Below are 26918 nucleotides of genomic sequence, written 5' to 3' on the forward strand. Positions count from 1 at the left end.
ATTCATATTTTGGGTGTTTGGTGGGATAGAAATATTTTCTCCTACATCGATGTAATATATTTGATTATTCAGGTCTTAGCTGTGTGCTACATGTACTTAATACTTTTAACTTATTTATTGTGACAAATTCAAACGTAATCGAAATGGAAAAATAAACTTCAACCCATCACTCAGGTGATAATGATCAAAATTTTGCCAATCTTGTTGCATCTGAGCCTCGCTCTCCATGCCTGCCAATTCCTTTCCCACCTAATTGTAACAGGACAATAATGAAGCAGAAGAACAATAGGGAAAACCTGTGGTAGCCAATATAAAGGATGATGAACATCAGAGGCCTTTGTTGGGCTACATTTATTTCTAATTCTTCCGGTAACTATTTTAATTCCTCCATCCTTTCAACAAACCCCATTATTATTTGATTAAGCTCTTAAGAAAAAACCAAAAACCCTTAACTAACTTTAAATGTTTTTCAACTTGTGTTTTTAAATATATTTCTACAGAAAGCTTATTGATTAATAAAGGCACAGAACTAGGAATATCCAAAGGAAAAATAACATGCTTTGATTTATCAAGTTTCCTGTTCTACTTAAAAAAGTCATGCTTATGTGAGGATTATTTTTCTCATGTCTAAATCAAAGCTTATTATTTTATAAGAAATTAAATTATAAATGGCAGTGCAGGAAAATGCAGAATATTCTGTAGGAAGCTCTTATTGTTATCATCCCTGGAAATGTGAAATACTATGTATTAAACTATTTATTCTCTAGGGTTTTCCTGCCTTCATGAAGTAAAGGTTTTAGATAGATAGATAGATAGAGAGAGAGAGAGAGAGAGAGACTACTGCAGGCTTTCCCTTGTTGATCCTCTGCTTTCATTATTGTCCTCTTAAAATTTGGTGGGGAAAGAAGTGGCAGGCATGGAAAGGGAGTCCCAGATGCAACAAGATTGGCAAAATTTGTAGCCTCAATGATTGATTGAAAGAGTTCAGGAGTTTATATATCTATATACACACATATATTTATATATCTATATACACATATTATACATATATGATACATATACATGATACATCCATGTATACAACCATAAAAAAGTGATGCAGTTATATTTAACAGAAAGTGATAGTTCTACATGTATGTGGATAACCAAAGAAGCAAAAAGCAAAAAAACAAGTATTATATATGCAGAGAGAGAGAGAGAGAGAGAGAGAGAGAGAGAGAGATTAGATATTGTGTTAGTCTTCTAGGGCTAGGACGGCCATAAGAAAATACCACAGAGAGGGTGGTTGAAGGCTAGACATCCACAATCAAAGTGTGAGCAAGTTTAGCTCCTTCTGAGGCCTCCCTACTTGGCTTGCAGATGGCCACCTTCTTGTGTCTTCCCACGGTCATCTCTCTATGTGTTACGTATGTCTTAATCTCCTCTTCTTATATGGACACCAGTCAAATTAGATCAGGGCTCATACATCTGACCTAATCTTACCTTAGTAACTTCTTAAAGGCTCCATCTCCAAATACAGTCCTATTCTGAGATATTTGGGGTTAGGACTTCAACACATGAATTTTGGGGCCACTTTTCAGCCCATAACAATATATAAGTAGGTATATAATAGATAGAAAAGACATATCTTGATATTTCTAACTTCAAGGGAACTAAATTATAAGATCTATATAGAGATATACTATGGATACCTAAGCTATTGCCAGTGCTTAGCCTTGTGCTGAATGAAACACAGTAGACCCTTAATTAGCATTAGATGAATAAATGAATATACTACTGAACTATTAAAGAGAAAAACTCAGTGAAATCATGTTTCTGTAATGTCAAGATTATATCTGGCTTATTTGCTAACTTAATTTAGATATATAAGATAAATATTTAGCAGCAAGTTTTAAAATTTAAACTAAACAATATCTTGTAAGCTTATGATGTTCTGGCCATTCTAGTTATTAATGCAGTCCATATATTCCACAGACAAATCATATGTTTATCTTCTCATGTAGAAAATAGATACATGACAACAGATATAAAGATTATTATTTAAATAGTTGCTTTTTAATAATTTCTGGTTGCAAAAATGTTAAAGCATTAAATGAAAAATATTGATTGTACAATTGCATATACAGGTAGAGCTAAATAAAGCTATAACAAATGTAACATTTTCTTTAATGAAGCAGTTATAAGTATATTTCAATTCTAACTCAATAATTTCACAGATTAAATATAGAATAATTGTTAAATCAATAGCAAAACATATAGGTACATGAACCTTCAGTTTGATAAAAGGCCATTACAATTATTCATCAACATGTTATGTATGAAATATTCACATGTATGCATATATAACTTATCCTGCATTTTCCTGCATTCTATCACTCATGCGTTCCAGAAGACAGCATTTTCTCTCCTTCCATGAATACTTTCTGGCCAATGGGATGACATCAGCAGTTGAACTTGACAAAGTCCATGTGTTAGTCAATGAAAGAAGGATGAGGCAGTCCTGTCAAAGAAGAATAAACAGAATTCCACATCAGAGCTGTGTTTGCAATTGCACTTTGGTAAAGTCAGAAAAACGGAGGCAAGCAGTCAGGCTGATTTCAAAATAAGCCATTCTTTCTTGTAAAAAGCAAACAATCTTTCAAATAGGATTTGAAAACAATTGTATATCAAGCCACAAGTCATACACACTACTGCCAATAGCTCACTCAAGAAATAAATAATGTTTCATCTTTACAGTGTTGATTAACTAAAGCAATAACACCCACACTTCACACAGATAAAATTGTAAATGATGTTTAAGTACTTACTTATAAGTGTTTCTGTATACCATAAAGAAAATTTCAAAAGCTTATACTTACTATATTCTCTAAGGAAGTTTATTGCTTAAATTTCCATGCAGAATAATAAAACATGCATATTTTACTTTCTTCACTGAATAAGTCTGTACTACCTAGAATTGGAGTTTTCCCTTGTAAATCTACTTAGTTAATGGAAATAGTAACTATGCAATTCATAGAACATATTTATGTGTGTCTCTCAGTCCAGACACAATTATATAATATAAAATAAACTTTATGCCATAAGGAACTTATTTCTATTGTATTATATTCTGATACAGTAACCAATCAGGCCATATTACATGTGACTTGGGGGTTTCCCTGGATGTGGGACTTTCAGTATTAAAATCAGAACAGTCGCAGGCAAACTGAGATGGCTAGTCACCCAATGACAACATATAGGAGATTTTATTATAAGAAAGAAAAATTAATAAACCAGAAAAGAAGAACAGCATCAACAATAAAAATAATGTCCCTGAACCAGTATTCATTCAGTCTTAACTTCATTCTACTAAAAAAATAACCTTTGCATGGAAGGAAAATGTGACATTGTCTGTGGATAAAATGCTGACCATTCTCACCAGAGATAAGAAAGGCCACTAATGACATTAGTATTGCTCATTTTGGCTACCAAACCAACCAATTCAGCCTATTAAGAATTCCTTGAAGCTCATGAACCTGTCTTATTCTCCACATTTTCTACTGCTATTGCCTTCACTTATTTCTTGATTATTGTTCACCTAGGACTTACCTGTTTTACTTTTTTTTAACCATCCAATTCATCTACATTGTACCAGGAATGATTGTTAAGTTTATTTTAAACAACTCTGATAATGTTATTATCACATCTAACATCAAGTTATCCTCATTTCATCTGAGGCTACAACTTGGAAAACAAAGGATAATCTTATATTATTTTGTGTGATTATTTTAAAAAATATGTATGCCTTAAATTTTGAGGAATTGGGCCATTTCATCTAAGTTGTTAAATTTGTGTGTATAGATTTATTCATAGTATTTCCATGTCAGCTCCTTTTTTCTTTTTGGGACTACAGTGATGACTTTCATTTTATGCTTGATAATTCTTCATTTGAGTCTTTTTCTTTTTTATGTTAGTTTTTTCAATTTTATTGATCTTTCAGAGAACTACATTTTGCTTTGTCTTCTCTATTTTCTATTTTCAATTTCGTTGATTTATGCTATGGCTTTATTATTTCTTTCTTCCTTACTGCTTTGGTTTTATTTTTCTCTTCTTTTTCTGATTTCTTGAGGTAGTAGCTTATATTGTTCACCTGAGACCCATCCTAATTTATAATGTAAACTTTTAGTACTTTAAGTTTCCCTCTCAACACTGTTCTAGTTGTGTCTCCACAAATTTTGATATGTTAACATGCTATTTTTTTAAATTTTCTTTCTCTGTAGTTTGTATTTCTCTGAAGACTTCCTGGTTGAATGCTGTTGATTAGATTTCAAGTATTTGAAGATTTGCATGTTATCTTTCTCTGTTCAATCTAGTGTTATTCTATTGTCATCAGAGAACACACTCGGCCAGCCCCGATGGCTCTTGCCTATAATCCCAGCAGTTTGGGAGGCTGAGGTGGGTGGATTCTTTGATATCAGGAGTTCAAGACCAACCCAGCCAACATCATAAAACCTTGTCTCTACTAAAAATACAAAAATTAGCTAAGTGTGGTAGTGGACATCTGTAATCCTAGCTACTTGGGAGGCTGAGCCAGGAGAATCGGTTGAATCCAGGGGGCAGAAGCTGTAGTGAGTTATCACACCACTGCACTCTAGACTGGGCGACAGAGCAAGACTCTGTCTCAAAACAAACAAACAAAACAAAACAAAACAAACAAAAAAAGTAGGAACAGACTGTATTGATTCAACTAATGTATTTGTTAAGATTTGTTTCATTCCCCAAATATGATTTATCTTCATATATGTTGTGTGGCAATTTAAAAACAGTGTATTCTGTTCTTTTGGTGTGTTCTGTAAATGCTTATTAGATCCTCATGGTTGATAATTTTTTTCTTTTTGATTTTCAGATTTTCTCTAACCTTGTTAATTTTGTGTCTAGTTGTTCTATCAGTGTTTTACAGATTGGTTTTGAAGTAATCAACTATAATTATGAATTTGCCCATTTCTCCTTTCAGTTCTATCAGTTTTGCTTCACATATTTTGTAGCTCTGCTTTGTGATTCATTCACATCTAGGATGGCTGTATCTTTTAGTGGTTTGACTAGACAATCATTATGCAATGTCCCTTTTCTGTTTCTGGTAAATTTGTTTGTTCTAAAGTTTACTTTATTTGATATTAATATAGTCTCATTTTTTCCAATAAATGTATTTTAGAAGGTACATGTAGAGGTATTAAAGAGTACAGGCCAGGCACAGTGGCTCACGCCTGTAATCTCAGCACTTTGGGAGGCTTTGGCGGGAGGATCGGGAGGTCAGGAAACCAAGACCATCCTAGCCAACACCGTGAAACCACATCTCTACTAAAAATACACACACACACACACACACACACACACACACACACACACACACACAAAATTAACCGGGCGTGGTGGCGGGCGCCTGATACAGGAGAATGGCCTCAAGCAGGGATGCAGAGATTGCAGTGAACCGAGATCGCGCCACTGCACTCCAACCTGGGCCACAGAGCGAGACTCCGTCTCAAAAATAAAAATACAGACATGCTTAAAACACCTCTTTATATGTTTGTATTTGCTACTTCTAGTAGAAAGTTTCACAGTGTGAATAGTATATAATAGAGAGAATATGTATTATGTATAAAAGACATTTGGCTCAAAAATTACAACTAGAACAATTCATGAAATAAAAAAAGTCTCATTTTCATAAATTTACTTTTAGTTAATTTATTTTTCTTATTTGGACTGTTACTAAAGGAATTAACCCAGGGAAAACAAATGAAAGCACAATGTATTCTTTTGCTTAGTTCAAAATTCCATGTAAACAAGCTTTAAGTTAAGGGGTCTAAACTTCTTAAGAAACTTCCATAAAGTACCTTTAGTTTTTTAAAAATTGATATTTTGAAGCAGACGTAAAATTCTAATTTTTGATGAATATTAGCTACTTAGATGTAATTCACTGAATCAAACATACCTTCAATTTATCCATTTCCCTGACTTGCTATAATTTCTATAACAAGGTATATTTTTCCTTTTTATCTATAGTTCTTCAAATGGAATGATCCGTTGCATTCATATAAGGTCAATGTTATTTGCTTATAACTTTTAAAAATTGCCATAAATGTTTAATTTAACCAAAGTAGCATACTTAACTTTCTTATAATTAAATACAAAAGAAAACTGTGTGTACATCTGGGTAATGTTGTCTACTTTAATGTTATATACATTTACACATCAAGAGTTTTGCATTTGGGTGTCAAACACCGTAATATTTTCATTTCTAGTCTAATAACTAATTATATTTTAAATATTATATTTTAAATAATGTCTACTTGGAATTTTTCATTTTACATTGTGTTTATTTTTATGTTGAAATTTTGTGTAATTTTTTTAACTGATTAGTGGTAATGACTTTATGCGTTTATTGACAGCAGAATAGTACAGATACAACAAATTAATCTTGACTTCATAAGTAAGGAAAAAGAAGCAGAAACCCATATTGCACAATTTGACCACTTGCTAACCTTACCCCCATGCTCAAGTGAGTTTCTTCATGACATATGCAGATACTTAACCAAATAAAAACAGGTACTTGTTAGAAATGGTTTTTTTTTTTTTCTTTTAACTTTCTTATCTTGCAGAATTTCAGATGTAGACACAACTAGACTGGTTGGTATAACAAACCTCTGTGTATCTATCACACAGCCCCAGTGATTTTCTCTTACTTACAGTTACCACAGAAAGATGTTTCAGACAGTCAGTGGTGGCTGTCCCACAACAGTATCACGGAGCTGAAAAACTCCAGCTCCATTCATCACCTAGTGACTCTGTAGCCATCATGATGTTGTAGCACAAGGCAGTGCTCACATTTTTGTGATGCTGCTGCTGCCATAAACAAATCTGTGCTGCCAGTCGTATAAAAGCCTGGCACATATGATTATGTACAGTATATAATACTTAATAATAAATGACTATTATTAGCTTATTATGTATTTATTATGCTATACTTTTTTTTTTTTTTTTTGAGATAGAGTCTTGCTGTGTTGCCCAGGCTGGATTACAATGGCAGTCTAGACTCACTGCAACCTCCACCTCATGAGTTCAAGCGATTCCTCTGCCTCAGCCTCCTGAGTAGCTGAGACTATAGGCACATGACACCATACCTGGCTAATTTTTGTATTTTTAGTAGAGACGGGGTTTCACCATGTTGGTCAAGCTGGTCTTAAACCCCTGGCCTTGTTATCCGCCCGACTCGGCCTTCCAAAGTGCTGGGATTGCAGGCATGAGCCACCGCGCCCGGCCTTTTATTATGTTATATTTTTATTGTTGTTTTAGAGTATACTCTTACATGTGTGTGTGTGTGTGTGTGTGTGTGTATATATATATATATATATATATATATATAAAGTTAACTGTAAAACAGTCTCAGTCAGGAGCTTCAGGAGTTATTCCAGAAGGCATTGTCATCATAGGAGATACAGCTCCCTGCAGGTTATTGTCCCCTTCTAGTCACCTCCACAATGTGGAGGCAGAAGATGCTATTATTGATGATCCTGACCTTGTGAAGGCCTAGGCTGATAAGTGTTTGTGTTTTAGTTTTTAACAAAAAAGTTTAAAAGGTAAAAAAAAAAAATTAAAAATTTAAGAAATAGAAATAATAGAATCAAGATATAAAGAAAATATTTTTCTAAAGCTGTGCAATTTGTTTTAATGTTTAAATTTTTGTGGGTACATAGTAAGTGTATATATGTATGGGGTACATGGGATGTGTTGATACAGGCACACATGTGAAATAAGCACATCATGGAGAATGGGTATCCATTTCCTCAAGCATTTATCTACTAAGTTGCAAACAATTCAACAGCACTTTTTAAGTTATTTTAAAATTGTACAATGTGTTTGTGTTTTAAGCCAGGTGTTATTACAGAGGAGTCAAGAAGGTTAAAATAAACTTTAAAGTTTATAAAGTAAAAGAGTTACAGTAACCTAAGGTTAATTTATTATTGATGAAAGAATTTTTTTTTTTTTTTTTGTAAATTTAGTGAAGTCTGAGTGTACAGTATTTTTAAAGCCTACAGTAGTGTACAGTAATGTCCTAGGCCTTCACATTCACTAACCACTCACTCTCTGACTTACCCAGAGTAACTTCCAGTCCAGGTCTCACTCTGTTACCTAGACTGGAGTGCAGTGGCAGGATCTCGGCTCACTGCAGCCTTGATCTACTGGGCTCAAGCGATCCTCTCACCTCAGCCTCCCCAGTAGCTGGGACTACAGGCACGTATCACTATGCCTGGCTAATTTTTTTTTTTTTTTTTTTTTTTTTTTTTTTTTTTTTTTTGTAGAGAGGCGGTCTCACTATATTGCCCAGGCTGTTTTCTATATTTTATTGTGCTTAGATACACAAATAGTTACTGTTGTGTTCCAACTGCCTATAGTATTCTGTACAGAAACATGCTGTACAGGTTTGTAGCCTAGGAGCAATAGGTTCTACCATTTAGCCTAGGTGTGTAGTAGGCTGTACCATCTAGGTTTGTGTAAATACAGTTTCTAATGTTCGCACAATGAGGAAATTGCTTAACAATGCATTTCTCAGAACATATCCCTTTTCCTAAAATGGAATCGCATAATATGTGATCTTTTATGTCTCATCGTTTTCAACTAGCATGTTTTAAGTTTTTTAATTAAAATGTTTTTGTGGGTACATAGTAGGTGTATATATTCGTGGGGTATGTGACATGTTTTGATACAGGCATGCAATGCATAATAATCACAGCATGGTGAATGAGGTATCTATCCCCTCAAGCTTTTATCGTTTGAGTTACAAACAATCCAGTTACATTCTTTAAGTTATTTAAAACATACAATTAAATCATTATTGACTATAGTCACCCTATTGTGCTATCAAATAGTAGGTCATATATATATATATATACTTTAAGTTCTGGGGTACATGTGCAGAATGTGCGGTTTTGTTACATAGGTATACATGTACCATGGTGGCTTGCTGCACCCATCATCCCGTCATCTACATTAGGTATTTCTCCTAATGCTACCCCTCCTCTAGCCCCCCACCCCCTGACAGACCCTGGTATGTGATGTTCCCCTCCCTGTGTCCATGTGTTCTCATTGTTCAACTCCCACTTATGAATGAGAACATATGGTGTTTGGTTTTCTGTTCTTGTGTTAGTTTGCTGAGAATGATGGTTTCCAGCTTCATCCAAGTCGCCACAAAGAACATGAACTCATCCTTTCTTATGGCTGCATAGTATTCCATGGTGTATATGTGCAACATTTTCTTTATCCAGTTTATCATTGATGGGCCTTTGGATTGGTTCCAAGTCTTTGCTGTTGTGTGTGCCACAATAAACATACGTGTGCATGTGTCTTTATAGTAGAATGATTTACAATTCTTTGGGTATATAATGGAACTGCTGGGTCAAATGACATTTTTGGTTTTAGATCCTTGAGGAGTCACCACACTGTCTTCAACAATGGTTGGAAAATTAGGTACACAATGATTGAACTAATTTACATTCCCACCAACAGTGTAAAAGCATTCCTATTTCTCCACATTCACTCCAGCATCTGTCGTTTCCTGACTTTTTAATGACAATTAAACCATTCTAACTGGCGTGAGATGATATCTCATTTTGGTTTTGATTTGCATTTTTCTAATGACCAGTGATGATTAGCTTTTCTTCGTATGTTTGTTAGCTGCATAAATGTCTTCTTTTGAGAAGGGTCTGCTCATATCCTTTACCCACTTTTTGATGGGGTTGTTTGTTTTATTCTTGTAAATTTGTTTAAGATCCTTGTGGATTCTGGATATTAGCCCTTTGTCAGGTGGATTGATTGCAAAAATTTTCTCCCGTTCTGTAGGGGTTTCCTGTACACTCTGATGATAGTTTCTTTTGCTGTGAAGAAACTCTTTATTTAATTAGATCCCATTTGTCCATTTTGGCTTTTGTTGCAATTGCTTTTGGTGTTTTACTCATGAAGTCTTTGCCCATGCCTATGTCCTGAATGGTATTACCTAGGTTTTCTTCTAGGGTTTTTATTGTTTTAGGTCTTACATTTAAGTCTTTAATCCATCTTGAATTAATTTTTGTAGAAGGTGTAAGGAAGGGGTCCAGTCTTAGTTTTCTGCATATGGCTAGCCAGTTTTCACCATTTATTAAATAGGGAATCCTTTCCCCATTGCTTGTTTGTACCATGTTCATCAAAGATCAGATGGTTGTAGATGTATAGTGTTATTTCTGAGGCCTCTGTTTTGTTTCATTGGTCTATATATCTGTTTTGATACCAGTACCATGCTGTTTTGGTTACTATAGCCTTGTAGTATAGTTTGAAGTCAGGTAGCATGATGCCTCCAGCTTTGTTCTTTATGTTTAGGATTGTCTTGGCTATACAGGCTCTTTTTTGATTCCATATGAAATTTGAAGTAGTTTTTTTCTAATTCTGTGAAGAAAGTCAGTGGTAGCTTGATGGAAATAGCATTGAATCTATAAATTACTTTGGGCAGTATGACCATTTTCATGATATTGATTCTCCCTATCCATGAGCATGGCATGTTTTATCATTTGTTTGTGTCTTCTCTTATTTCCTTGAGCAGTGTTTTGTAGTTCTCCTTGAAGAGGTCTTTCACGGCCCTTATAAGTTGTATTCCTAGGTATTTTATTCTCTTTGTAGCAATTGTGAATGGGAGTTCACCCATGGTTTGACTCTCTGTTTGTCTATGATTGGTATATAGGAATTCTTGTGATTTTTGCACATTGATTTTGTATCCTGAGACTTTGCTGAAGTTGCTTATTAGCTTAAGGAGATTTTGGGCTGAGACGATGAGGTTTTTGAAATATACAAATATATAATCTGCAGACAGAGACAATTTGACTTCTTCTTTTCCTATTCAAATACTCTTTCTTTCTCTTGCCTGACTGCCCTGGCCAGAACTTCCAATACTATGTTGAATAGGTGTGGTGAGAGAGGATATCCTTGTCTTGTGCTGGTTTTCAAAGGGAATGCTTCCAACTTTTGCCCATTCAGTATGATATTGGCTGTGGGTTTGTCATAAATAGCTCTTCTTATTTTGAGGTACATTCCTTCAAGACCTAGTTTATTGAGAGTTTTTTAGCATGAAGGTGTGTTGAATTTTGTCAAAGGCCTTTTCTGCATCTATTGAGATAATCATGTGATTTTTGACTTTGGTTCTGTTTATGTTATGGATTATGTTTATTAATTTGTGTATGTTGAGCCAGTCTTGCATCCCAGGGATGAAGCCAACTTGATCATGGTGGATAAGCTTTTGGATGTGCTGCTGGATTCGGTTTGCCAGTATTTTATGGAAGATTTTCACATAGATGTTCATCGGGGATATTGGCCTGAAATTTTGTTTTTTTTTGTTGTGTCTTTGCCGGGTTTTGGTATCAGGATGATGCTGGCCTCATAAAATGAGTTATTTAGGGAGGATTTCCTCTTTTTCTATTGTTTGGAATAGTTTCAGAATGAATGGTATCAGCTCCTGTTTTTACCTCTGATAGAATATAGCTGTGAATCCTTCTGGTCCTGGATTTTTTGTTGTTGTTGTTTGATAGGCTATTAACTACTGCCTCAGTTTCAGAACTTTTTATTGGTCTATTCAGGGATTCAACTTCTTCTTGGTTTAGACTTGGGAGGGTGTGTGTGTCCAGGAATTTATCCATTTCTTCTAGATTTTCTAGTTTATTTGCGTAGAGGTGTTTATAGTATTCTCTGATGGTAGTTTGTCTTTCTGTGGGATCAGTGGTGATATCCCCTTTATCATTTTTTTTACTGCGTCTATTTGATTCTTCTCTCTTTTCTTCCTTTTTTTTCTGACTAGTTGTCTATTTAGTTGATCTTTCCAAAACACCAACTCTTGGATTCATTGATTGTTTGAATGGTTTTTTGTGTCTCTATCTCCTTTAGTTCTGTTCTGATCTTAGTTATTTCTTGTCTTCTGCTAGCTTTTGAATTTGTTTGCTCGCTTTTAATTTCAATGTTAAGGTGTCTCTTTTAGATCTTTCCTGCTTTCTCTTGTGACCATTTAGTGCTATAAATTTCCCACTAGACATTGCTTTAAATGTGTCCCAGAGATTCTGGTACATGGTGTCTTTTATCATATCAAAGAAAGTTTCTTGATGATAAAGTGTCAGAAATCTAACAAATTCCATAGCTATCTGTTTTAATAATAATAGAGATTAAGAAATGTTTCATTTCAAATTTGTAGATCTTGAGTACAATGACAACTATAAAACTTTTATCAGAATAAATTATAATGAAAATATGACTTTCTATAGATTAGCTACACTATCCATTTTATTATATGAAACAAAAATAAAGATACTATCATTTCCTGTATATTAGTTTCCATTTTTAAATTATTTTAAATCTCATATATGAAGTTATCTTACTGTGTCTCATACAAGTGCATTTTTTTAAAAAAATTATTTATTATTATTATACTTTAAGTTGTAGGGTACATGTGCATAACGTGCAGGTTTGTTACATATGTATACTTGTGCCATGTTGGTGTGCTGCACCCATCAACTCATCATTTATATCAAGTATAACTCCCAATGCAATCCCTCCCCCCTCCCCCCTCCCCATGATAGGCCCCGGTGTGTGATGTTCCCCTTCCTGAGTCCAAGTGATCTCATTGTTCAGTTCCCACCTATGAGTGAGAACATGCGGTGTTTGGTTTTCTGTTCTTGTGATAGTTTGCTAAGAATGATGGTTTCCAGCTGCATCCATGTCCCTACAAAGGACACAAACTCATCCTTTTTTATGGCTGCATAGTATTCCATGGTGTATATGTGCCACATTTTCTTAATCCAGTCTGTCACTGATGGACATTTGGGCTGATTCCAAGTCTTTGCTATTGTGAATAGTGCTGCAATAAACATACGTGTGCATGTGTCTTTATAGCAGCACAAGTGCATTTTTAAAGGACTGTTTAGATTTTACAAATGTAAACCTGTTTTGTTTGTCATCTTATTCTTTGCTTGCTTTCTTCTTTTAATTTAGCATGGAATTATTGTGTCACATAGTGTATATAACATAATAACATTTGCTTTGTACAATCAAAAAGGAGCTGAGATATCTAATGTTAAATTGTTGAAATTTAATAGGACAGTGTGTCTAAGTTTATATAAAACCTTCAAAAACTATAATCTTCCCTAACTTCAGACCTATGACTGCATTGGAAAGAACCATCTGTGGGCAATACTTTTTATTTGTGAGTTAATTTACCTTCCAGACTAGACGATTGAACACATTTTATAAGCTAATTTAGTAATTAGTATATAATATAAAATCTTCACTGTCTCCATTGTTTTAAAAACAATTGTAGACCATGAAATATGTAACAATTATTTTATTTACATGAACACCTCATAAAACTATTGTTAGTCAAATGTATACCTGTGTGTGTATGTTTCCCAACAGTAACCTAAAATATATTTGATGATTGATAGAATAAGTTACTCTGTAATTATTTAAGCATTTATAATTTTATCCTATCTTGTTACACTCAACATAACTATTAATCAAAGAATAATGTGGCATATATTGCTATTTCAAAGTCTTGTAATTTTGTTTACTGATTATGTTTTCTCAATATATTTTTTATTTCTTTATTATTCTTTTCTTTCTATTCTGTCTTTTATGTTGCTAACAGTTTTTTCTCTCCATAATTTTGCCTTTTAAAATTTATTTTATTGTAGTTACAAATTATTTAACCAACACATGTACCTCATTTCAGCAGAAATTTTTATCTATGTTAGATAAATTTCTCTTACAAAGGCAATCTGGCTTATGCATAAGGAGATATACACAAATACTATAATAAGGTATTTGTTTTTCAATTTGGATTGAAATCAAAGAGCATAATTTTATTCAATCCTTTCTGGTGCATATATAGAGCCACCAGTATCTCAAAGAAAAAATGGTAGACATCAATTTAGCTAAGCCAAAGTGTCTTTTTTAAAAAAACAAAAAACAAAAAACATAACTCTATACATTGTAAAATGTATTTTATTTGTATAAATTTAAGGTCTCCAGCTCTATCCACATTGCTGCAGAAGAATTGATTTCATTCTACTATGGCTCTCTCTCTCTCTCTCTCTCTCTCTGTGTGTGTGTGTGTGTGTGTGTGTGTGTGTGTGTGTGTGTGTGTATCACCTTGCTTTATCCAATCATCCATTGATGAACACTTAAGTTGATTCTATTTCTCTGCTTTACAAATAGTCCTGAAATAAACTTACAAGTGCAAGTGTCTTTTTGATATAATGATTTATTTTCCTTTGGGTAGATACCCAGGAAATTGCTGGAATTGCTAGATGGGATGGTAGTTCTATTTTTAGTTCTTTTTTTTTTTTTCTTAAAATCTCCATACCGTGTTTCATAGAAGTTGTAGTAATTTACATTTCTACCAACAGCATACAAGGGTTCCCTTTTCTCTGCATCCTCATCAACATCTGTTGTGTGTGTGTGTGTGTGTGTGTGTGTGTGTGTGTGTTTGCTTATATATTAAATAGCCATTCTCACTGGTGCAAGATAATATCTCATTGTGGTTTAAATTTGCATATCTCTGATGATTAATGATGTTGAGCATCTTTTCTTATGCTTCTTGGCCATTTCTTCTTCTTGTATGCCTTATTTTGAATAAAAAAGTCTGTTCATGTTCTTTTCCTGTTCTTTAATGGGAATATTTGTGCATGAAGGAGCAAAATCACCTGATGACCATTCAACAGGCCCTGGGTACCAATACTCCCTATCTGAGGAATTTAGAAGGAAGCAAAAACAACCTGGTGATCATCAAACAGGCCATCCAGAGGCAAAACTCCTTATCTGGGGAAATTAGAAGTAATTAGACTTCTCTCTTATCTAAAGCAGGCATCTGGTTCCAGATTTCTTTCCCCATCTAAAAATCTGTAAGTAACTAGAATTTCTAAATGTCTCTGGAATGCCATGCCAAAACTCATTGTACATCAAGGCACCCAAATCACTAAAAATGTAATCATTTATTATGACCCACATGGCTAAATTACCCTTAAGTGCCCTCTTTAAGGTCCATAAATACCCTGCAGGAAAAAATCTACCACCATGCTCTCAGTCCTCTCGCTGAGGTGCCTGGCTGCACTTTTCTGCAGCTTTCTTTCTTTCTAATAAAACTCTCCTTTTTCTAACCTATACCGTTGTCGGTAAATTCTTTTTACCAACTCTCAAGTTGACCACTTCTCGAAGCTGGGGCTCTGACACCTCACCCAGCCATGGGATTTTGTTTTCTTGGTGTTGAGTTGTTTGAGTTCCTCGTACACACTGGAAATTAGTCCTTTGTTGGATGCATAGTTCGCTAAATATTTTCTCCCAATCTGCAGAATATTCATTCTGTTGAGTATTTCTTTTGTTGTATGGAAGTGTTTTAGTTTAATTTCATCCCATTTTTCTATTTTTCCTTTTGTTGTTTGTGTTTTGCGGTCTTAATCATGAATTCTTCACCTAGACCAATGTCCAGAAGAACATTCTCTAGGTTTTCTTGTAGTATTTCTATGTTTTTAGGTCTTACACTTAAGTCTTATGCCTTCTTGAGTTGATTATTATAGATGGTAGATCTACAAAAGAGAACCTCTCTCTACCAGAGATAGAGGTTTTGTTTCATTTTTCTGCATGTGGCAATCCATTTTTTTTTTCTTTTTAGAATGCACCAGGATTATGTCAAGATTTTCTGTTAATACTTTGTCTAGTAACAAAAGAGCCCAATGTTACGACCTTAAGTATAGACTACATTATAAAGCAAACATCTACCATCATCCCGTGAGCAGTTTTATTCAGTCCTAAACAACTCAACACACTTCTCTTTTCACATGGAAGGTTTCATAATTCTGATTCATTTCATTTCTGATTAGTTTCAATATTCCTTTTAACAGTTTAACCTATAGAAAGATCTATTATATATTATTAACTTTTTTATCACTGCTATCCCTGACCTTTTCAGCACCCACCATGCCATTAGAACAGTAAAATATAAAGATACTGTGACAATGGAAGATAGAAAAGCAGAAACTAAAATGCCAAAATTAGGGAGTGATTACAACTCCAAGAGATGAATTTGTCAGAATGCATGCACTTGCTTTTTTATTTCAATATTATAATTCTTGCTTCATCCCATAATCTTTGAAAAGTACTTTTCAAAATGAAGAAAAAAATATTCGGGTTAATTTGTCAATTTTTTTTTCTAGAATAACTTAAAAGCAGTGCTTTGAAGAAGCTGTGGTCCTAGGTGTTTGTATGTTATTTCTGAACCAAAAAATATCTGCTTTATACTCTTGGTGTAGAAATAGATTTAAATCTCCTAATTAGTCTAGTTTCAATTTTCCCAAACTCCATAATATTTAAACATGAATATACCTTAATTTCATAAAAAAGGCAGGCAGAGATAATGTGTTTGCCATCATAAAAATAACATAGAGATTAATTAATTATATTTTCCAAATCTTGAATTATCTTGATACTATTTCAGGCTTTCTTTATTTTAATTTTATGTGGACCCTTGGATTATGATATAAATGAAGCATGAATCATGACATCTGCTAAACCAAATATTTCTGCAGAACAAGAAAAATATGAAATAAGAAATTATAAATACTTTGATTAAACTATGAAAAATGTTTCTGATAGAAGGGTATTTGGAAAAAACGTTAATTTTAAAAAATGTTAAATAACTACTACCTTATCTTTGCTATATTTATATATATGGTCGACAAGAGTGTAGGTTAAGAAAAAATACCAATTTATTTTTCATAAAAACTAATTTTAAAATGTGAAGTTTAGCAGAAATAATTATTCTTAAATAAGAAAATAGATTTGCGATTATATTGGAGTCAGTATTTTGTGTGTGTTTTTTCTTTGTTTGCTTGTTCTTTTCTACTTTAAATTCTACTTTTAAAATGTGACATCTTGCTTAATATTTCCTCCTATGTTATTAAAGAAATGCCTACCCTGGAAATTTTTTGGGGAAAAACTTGATCATCAAACACGTATGGAAAGTGGTATATCCTCTTTCCCCTCTGAGAAAATTACAGTAAGTGTCAAGATAATAAAAGTTCAAGGAATTTCTACAAAGAGAAAGAGAACTTTTTAATATGAATTTGTCTAGAATTTACTATAATAAATTTGATTACAAACCACTTTTACTCTGCCACCTAATAGCTAATTAACAGCACACAGAATTTGTTTATCATACAAAGTGCATTATGAAATATGGATGTAGATCACACTTTTTTATATATAAAATCACCTTTGATAGTATGTTATAATATCAAATACTTGAAAATAAATGTCTCCCACAGCATAAAAATGTGTTTTCTACCTTTTCTCGTGCTAATTAAGACCATTTTAATTATGATTAATTATACCAAGTATCTAATATAGCACTTTTTCTCCCTTTTAAAGATGCTATTCTCCCCCAAAACTTTGTGAATTATGTAGCTTAAATATTAGCAATCCTGTCATATAAATGCAAAAATTCATTGGACCAAAATAGTATAGCTTTGTTGTGTAGAAGGGCAATTAGAATCCAGATCTCTTTTTCTTGGTACATCTTCTTGGAATGAGTCAATTGTTTCATGTTTTAGGCCTATTTTAAATGAAAGTAAAAGAAAAACTGTTAATAAAACTATAATATGAAACATTCATTTTCATGTGTTTGTCCTAGGAGCAAAGTAGGGCACTAATTTGTTATGATAGCTCTATGTTTTTGATAAAAATATGTTAGCTTATAAATGTCCTAGAATTCAGAAACTTGCACTGCTAGGAGACTACCCAAAGAATTCATAGCCAAAGGATTCCCAGTGCTGAATTTCACAAATGATCAGAACATGTAATAGTCACAAATCAGACATTTCAAGACGCTTAATTCCAGAAAACCAAGTTTGATATTACCTTTAAAAAAGACCCAAGCAGATTCATAAGGAAAATAAAGAGGGAGTGGGTAATTCCAAAATACTTAAAGTATTAGAAACAGTATAGTTCAGATCTAATCTAGATATTTGAGTTATTCCTCAAATTGCATCAATTAATGTGGGAATATTGATTTTCTTTTTAAAAAACTCTTATCTAGACATTTGCAGAAAATTTTACAAAACTAGATTAATATGATCATATTACACAATTTTGTTGCATTTCTGCCTTCTTTTTAATTATATTCTTCCAGAACAGAATAAACCAAATAATCATCCTTTATCTCACTACCATTTGTAATCTCATGTTAATACTCTTCATAATATTTCCCTATGCTTATTTAATGAGAAACACACGAACACAACGTTTTTGTCAATTTACTTTATAAAAATGCGATCATATGTATATACATATTATACATAAATAGTACGTTTTTTTCTCATTCAACAATATCTAATTAAAATCATTGCAAATTAGCTAGCATCTCTGCAATTTATTATTTTTAATGCCAGCATTCTATTCTATAGTGTGAATGTTCTGTATATTTCCTAAATCTTTAATTTTTTTTTTTAATGTGTGTGTATTCCACTTTTACCTCTACAAATAACAAGTGATACTATCATACATACCCTTGCCAATTGTCCTTGAGTTCCAAAAGTTTTTATTTCTTAGGGATGGAGTCCCAGGAGAAAGATTGCCAGGTCAAGCATTATTTATGTGTTTAATTGCAATATATGTTAACAAATTGGCTTCATCTCTAACAATTCACACACCTTATAGCAATTTATGAGAATACCCAGTTTCATCACATCTCTGCCGGTAAAACTCTTTGATTTCTCCTAAACCATTCATAAATCAATCCTTAATGTTTCTTTAATTTGTGTTTCTCTGATGGCTATTGTATTCGAATAGCTTTTAATATGTTTGTTGACTGTATTTACTCTTTAGTAAAATCCCTCTTTATTCATTTGTTCATAGTTTATTGGATGCTTTTGTCTTTTCTTTCCAATTTATGAGAGCTATTTGTTTATTACAGAAATTCTTCATATGTTACACTTTTCTCCCTCACATCTATTATCTAAGAACTGGATATGTTAATCTTATTCTTTACCCTACGTAAGTTCTATATACAACTTGTGTGTATTTGTGTATATATATGTATTTTTATATATACATATACATATACATACATATATACACATATATTTACATATATAAAAATATATATATACACATTTTAGTTATATGTGCATTTTATAGCATCAGTGCTTCCAGACTTGGTTATAAACATCTAAACATCTCCTTTATCCTTAGATTTTAAAGGAAATTATTAAATTTTCTTGCATTAGTTTCCTACCATTTACATTCTCAATGTGATGGGATCTATTCCTGCATGCTTTCTCTATTCCTAGAAGCTAAGGCAGAATCAAATTAAATAATAATGGTAGCTTTATAGTATTATCTGAAAAGGAAAAAACATCATAGTTGTGCTTTCTCTTTACTGCATTGGAAATTATTAGAAAACTTTTTTAACATGATCTGGAAAAACACGTATCCAATTAAAAATATTGCCATACAAATATGAATTCAATTAAAAATATTGCCATACAAATATGAATTCAATTGAACTTACAGAAAAATATTTGGAGTTTAGTAATTTGTATGTCTTTCCTTCTAAAAGCATGATCTCTCTTTCCATTTGTTACACATATTTTACTCTTTTTAAAAAGCTTTTTATTATACATTCTCTAACTTTTATTAAAATTATTTCTATACACTTTATAATTTTAGAAATTACTGTAAATAACATTCCCATTTCCATTTGTAAGTTTTTTTCTAGAAAGTATACTTGCATCAAATTAATTTGCATTTTTATCTCCTTAATTTAATAAATTTTCAACTAGCAACTTTTGGGTTTCATCGGATAAATAAATTTATAATTTTTCCTTTATATTTTGCTAGGTATTTCATTTTTCTTATTATATTTGCTAAAACTGAAGGACAATATCAAATGCTAATACTAAGAAAGGGTAACCTTATTTCATTCCTTATTGTTAATTATGGTAATTTAGAGTTTTAGTCTTTGAGTAATTATTTGCAGTGGTTTTCTTTCTTTGACTTTGATAAAGAGAGTTCTATTACCTTGAAGTATTTATCTGTACTTACTATCACCCTCTCATTCAAACTTAATCAAATCAAATTTTTGCCAAAAGCATTCTACCCAGATTGGTTTTGTGAATCAGTAATTTTCCATTGCTAAATCTAATGGTCACTTGTCATTCTTCTTTATACCTATCAAAAATATTTAGATGGTTTCACATTAACCTCCTCTTTACTATACTTTCTTCACTTGGTTTCTAGAAGAACATCCTCTTTATTTTTCTTCTACTTTCTTCTCCTCAGCTTTCTATCCTCATTCCTCTTATTCTCCCCAGACTTTTGATATTGCTATGACTAAGGGCTCAATTCTCAATTCTGTTCTTACTCCCTTGGTGATCATATCCAAATTCATAATTCTAGACACCATCTCTATGCAAAGCACTCCCAATTTTTTTATCTATAGCCCAGACCTTTCTCCTAAGCCCTAAGCTCTAGAAGTATGCTTCTAATTGTCTACTTGCATTGTAATTTGAATAATAGATACCTTAAGCTCAACACATTCTATAATTAGTAAACCATGATTTTCTTCAAAGTTTATGCACCTATCTACTCTGATACTCTCCTCTTCTGTACTACACATACACAGCCTTATATGTAAAATTAACGACATGTTTATAAAATTGGTCAGATACTTTAATAGGAAATGCATATGTTGATGGAATATCTACTGTACTAAAATCATTTCTAAACTTGGTATAATACTATTTCTTTATAAATTTAGGTTACATTCCCCTAAAGCAAAGAAATTTATTTCTTGGTAGGCAATAAAATGTACTCAAACAAAAATATTTGTAACTACATCCTTGTAAACAATTACCATCACAAAATAATTTTTAAATCGCATTTTAGTGTGCAATTGGAATTCAAAAAACCACAGTGAATACATGTGTGTGTGTTCAGTAAGAGTCATGAAAGTTTTACATTATTTTAAAATATATAATGTTCACAAGAAAGAGTGTAATTGTATTAAACAGTCTTACTAAAAGCACAGAATAGATGAACTCTGGGTATTTAAAGCCTAAGGCCTTCAAAAGCAGAGCCAGCATGTCTGACTGGAATAATAGCAAATGGCTTCTTTTCTCTCCAGCTTGCTCAATGTCCTGCATTATGCCAAAGTCATAGTTTCACTCATGTTAACTGCCCTCTCCCAGTTCCTACACATTATTCTGTAGCCTACTTTTCTTACTAAAGAAACCTTCTTTGGCTCTATTACCTGAAATCCCTAAGTCTAATTTTGTACTTTATTGGATTTATGAGCCATAATTTGTTTTCTATTAAATCAATTTTATAACATATTAGTCTCATCCCCTGAAACCAATTGTCACTGTAATGATGAGAAATACATCTTCTGTTGCTGACCATTTCCTATAGTACCTCATGTTTTGTAGGATTCATAACTGGCTAACACAGATCACACAAAATTGACTAATTTAAAAAGCAGAATAGTTATAAAAATAAGAAGAAAAACAATGTACACATATTTAAATCCCATTTCCACGTGGAAACTTAAATTTAATAATCCAATTGACAATCTAGGGGACCTGTGAGAGACCCTCCAGGTAGTGGCATCTTCTTCCAGGTACAAGTATAGAATGTATTTAAGACGTATTTTAAAGGTTTCCTCAACGATGTTAAAGTGGATGCAAATATTAAATAAAATCTCTACTTTAATGTGTGTCATGAAGTTCATTTAAAGTTATGTTTTTAGAAAAGCTATTCTACCTTCCACAGAAAAGGTGACATAGTTCATTTGAGAGAGGCAAAAATGTACGTCATAAATTTCTTTTGTTTACGGAAATGAGTGGTATTTTTAAAAGTTTGCAATTAGAAGTCTTCTGTCAATATTGCTCAAACTCATATTATTTATTGATTATAGGATTATTTATATGTACGAAGGACAGTCTTTGAGGAATAAGGCAGAGAGTGGAAGAAATTATACGATTTTTTACAGAGGTTAAGCAGGTTGAAGCTAGAAGTGGTGAAACTTTGGTCCCAAAAGCTGGAATCCGTAATAGAGGAAACTGACCAAAACAATTCCTATAGAATTTAAGCTGAAAAAATGTAAGCAACACATTTCTGAGTTGTAAATTGTGGAATAAACAACTGCTGCTCCAAATCTTCAAAAAAACCAAAAACAAAAGCCTTATATGTATAGTGGAGGAAAAGAAATGTCAGGTTATGTAGAAATAAAGAGAAATGACTAAATTCTCCATCTGGGTCCACACAGAAAAAAAAAAAAAAAAAAAGAGAGGAAAAGAGAAGGAGAAAAGTGAGAGAGATCAAAATTTCAGGAAGCACATTAACTGTAGACAGAAGTGACTCAGAGAATCTAAGTCCCTTGATTTCATAGGTACCTTGGGAAGGGCTTCTTTCCATGAATCAAGAGATAGATGCCTGTAAGCAATTTCCTTTAAATCTTAAAGGAATAGTTGACCTCAGCTGATATTATCTAGGTTACAAAAAATACTCATGAGAATTTATGGAGGCAAAAAATTGGGTAGGTGATATTTAAAAGTATAAGGGTCCACTATGAACTTCTGATCTAGAAAGAAATGTAACGTCCACAAAAACCATTATGGCGGTAATAAAAATAGGCATCACAAAATCCATGAGAGTAAGAACTTTTACTTACCTTCTAATAGTATTTTCATTCAGGTTATACTTGATTAAAAATTAGTATATACATAGCGTGTGATATAGTTTTGTTGTGTCCCCACCCAAATCTCATCTTGAGTTCCCATATGTTGTGGGAGGGACGTGGTATGTCTTTATCAGCAGCATGAAAATGGACTAATTCAGCATGTTAAAGTACAAAAAATACTCAAAATCGGATTTGACTGGGGTGGAAAAAGCACTTACGGGTTATAGCTACATACTTTTCTAAATTGATATGCTTTAAATTTTTGGTTTCCATACAAAAACTTAGGAAATACCTGAAGTTGCATACGTGAGTAATAAAGTTTGTTTCAATAAATGATGCTGTTATCATAAACCTATTTCTGGTCAGTTGTTTTCATGTTGACCACATTTTTCTAATGGAATGTTAACAACATTCCATTGCATGTAATAATTATGTAATAATAATAATGTTTACTAAATAGTCCTTGAGATGTTTCATGTATTTCACCTCATTTATTTCTTACAATAACATTATAGGTTATTACTAATAACACTAATATTATATTATACTTAATATTATAATTCCCATTTTATATTTGAGGAAATTGAGATATTCAAATATTACATGATTTCGCTACATTTTCACCGTAGGTTGGCTGATTCTAAGGCCTATACTGTTTTATATTGTTAACAATTATGTTTGTTTTTGTTCAATGTCTAATATAATCACATGTTCAGGCATTAAATTAAATTACTATTTTCTTCTATAACTAATATTGCTGCTGATTATGATGATTACACTGATGATCTGGGAAGGATTTTGCCAAACAGCTTGAGAGTAAGTCCAAAGCAAATTACATTTTGGCCATTTATTCAGACAGTAATAATTGCAGTGATTCCATCACTGTATACACCAAACTGGATTGATAGTGCAAATAATGAAAATAATTTATAGTCTTTTTTTGAGTCTTAAAGTTGTCATAGTTTTATGTGTTTATGACAGTGATGTTCATAAGGTGTCATCAGACAACTGACATGTAAATTTATTTTCAAATAATATATGGAAGTAGTCATAATATTTGTTTATTGTTAATGGAGAAAAAATTTACTGGGATGATTAAATTTTATCTGTTGCCTCATATAACATAGAATCTGGATTAATGATTCAAAACTAAGCTGTTTATTATATCTGGTAAAATCAAATTGAATAACTTAGACTTATCAGTCAAAAGGCCATGCTAATGAGACTACATGTACTTCAGTCTTAAACACAACACTAGACAAAGGCTAAATACTTGTCAACTTGTAGATAAATGCACAGTGATTCTCTAATTTTTTATTTCCAGAGACTCAAGGAAAGATAAAGGGGCATAAACAATCTTGAACTTAGGTGGAACCACCAATTTGAGTAAATTAAGAGGTGATATAAAATCAGTCAAGAATTATTCAGTGATTGAATCTGTGCTAATGAAGCTGCCTCATTCACGGAGGTGTCATCTGCCCTTGTTCTGGGAGGGTATTGAATGAGTGTTGTTTTCCTCTTGTTTTTGTGGGACAAGATTCTGTTTCACAACCTCAGGGAATCTACAAACATTCTAGTAACTTCTTTTTTCCCCACTTATTTTGATGATTTGAAAAGTAATTCATATACTCAACTATAAAAAATTATTAACTCTAAAAATTGCTTGTGATATCATTGAACACATGAAATAAATTTATAGAGTTAGTAAATATTAATTTCAACCATTCTATATAATGGTGATTCACCTAAAATTATATTTGAAAAAAGTGGGTTCTATTGATGAAATAATTGTCAAGACAAGAAAGAAGAATTTTCCATGTATGGGAGTGGAAATAAAGTTTTTATTTGAAGAATAAAAAGGAAAGAAAATTAAAAGAAAAACTGAAATGCCTCCTAGACACATTAATAAAGAATATTTCAATAATAAAAGTAATAAAAATAATAAAACAATAAAAAATGAAAATTTCAATTACTTTGATCACGAGTATATGCCTCTTGTTAAAATGACTTTTTAAGGATTCCTACAGTTTTAATGAGTTTTGAACACTGATATTAAATTCTTTTCATGATAGATAGCCCTAAAAATACATCTTAGTTGTTGTTATGAAGATATCTGTATTGTGTCGTCTATTTTACATTTACATGCTAAAACACAGAACCATTTTTATTCACCATGCTTATTGCCATTACAATTGTAATATTGGACAGAATCTAACTTGACTAAAATATATTTCTTCTACAAATTGTTTATTTATTTTTATGCATGGAAAATTATTTGACAACACTTTTAAATGAGACTTTTTTCAAAAGTTTGTATAGAAATGTATACATTTAGTTTGATATTCACTAGTGGTTTTTAATGTACACATTATGGCTTAACCTCTAAAGGAGGATATTCAAAGACTTTATAGCTATCTGCATGTAATTCAATCTTGATTATACACATTAATTGTTTTGTTTTTTTAGATGATATACGGGCATAGACAAGTTTTATGTTGAGTTGGGAGACTCCTTCTGCTTGTTTTGTGTTCTTGTGCAGTCAGGGACTGACTTAATGTGCTTTGTACAATCATGCTGACCACCAAACGCAAAAATGTTGAGTGCACCAACAGGCTCCAACCTCTTCAGGTCTAAAATAATTTTCTGACTACTATGTTGCAAAACCAGATAGCTGAAAGAGAGCAGTGTCATTTAAAGTTGCCTCTGAGATCAGCTGAAGTCCATTTTCCCTCTTCCTTCTATGCCTTTCAAGAGCAGGAGATGGAGTCTACATGTCAGAAGTTTGAGGAATAAAAGGAACAAAGGCAACTTTCCCTTAGGAAGTCTAAATTACTTACGTGTAACCTCAAAGTCCTTCAGTTTCACAACAAAGTCTAGACAGTGCCTGCAGAACACTGACATGGTGGTGCATGAAGACAGGACCTCTTCAGGGTTAATTCAACTCTGCATCTGTTGATGTCCCATGGCCTTGAAGTCTCTAGAGTCTTCATGTACCTTTATTTCTTTTCAGTATGTTTGGATCTCTGCCTGTTTACTTACAGCGCTCATGCTGTATGAAAAGAAGCAGGATAGGATGTTTTATCTCTTGTCTGAGCTGCTTCAATTAAATTAATGGACTCATTCAGCTCACTCTTTCCCCTTTCAGATGCACCCCTGATGAATACATTAAAAAGATCTTAAGTCTCAAGATGGTACATCATGGTATTAGCCAGGCACTCATTTCCCTCTGCTTTCTTTTTCTGTAAATCAAATAATTAATGAGATCTCCACTTCAATAAAGCACTTCATCAATATTTTGTGGTAAAGGGAAAGAAATGCCCTCTTTGCATGTTGTAGAGCTTTTATCTCCATCTATGCAGAATTTTGTGGGCAAAGGTAGTAATATTGAAATGACAAAATATTGACTGATTTCTGCAGTTTGTTCCTCAGAGCTGAGAAGGATTAGTTAAAGGCTGTATATGCTGTTCAACAGAGAAGCAAATGGCAAGCTTGTCAATATACCATGGACATTTTGTGCTCAATATTTAAGCTGTCAACATCAAGTGGGACACGTTAGTTCTACAGAGTTTTATGTCAGTAAAGGAGGGCATAGCTTCTCTATGGAATGTGCATATGGTTTCACTTTTTAAAAATAAAAAGTGAGCAATTGTCTATGTTTACCTATGTTTACTTTTTGTTTTAGGATATTTTGTCTTTTCACAATGTCTTTTACTTTAAACTTTAATTCAAAAATGACACCAGATGTGTAAATGACTGTAGTAGATCTATGTTAACTTGAGCATGAGAAGTTCCCTTTTTATAGATTATAGCTACTACATATTAACTTAGAGAAAGAAAACCAAATTCTATTTGTTTTGTGTAATGCTTTCCACTTGAGCTGACAGCTATTTATCACTTCCAAGAAGAGGGCAACACCATAAAAATTATGAAAATTTCTCCCTCTTTTTCATTTTTACAGATGGTATCTTAATTGAACAGACAGGTTTGTCTTCCTGAAGTGTTTAGATTTTGTTTTGGGTAAGTATTCATAAGCTATATTTGATATTTCTTCAAACACTTCATATCAATCAGTATACAAGTCAGAGTCTAATGGGAATTGAGCCTGGACAGAGGTAAAGAAGAAAATATGAGAGATGAGAGAGGACAG

This window comes from Macaca fascicularis, chromosome 6 (assembly GCF_037993035.2).
Source record: "Macaca fascicularis isolate 582-1 chromosome 6, T2T-MFA8v1.1".
Taxonomy (NCBI): domain Eukaryota; kingdom Metazoa; phylum Chordata; class Mammalia; order Primates; family Cercopithecidae; genus Macaca; species Macaca fascicularis.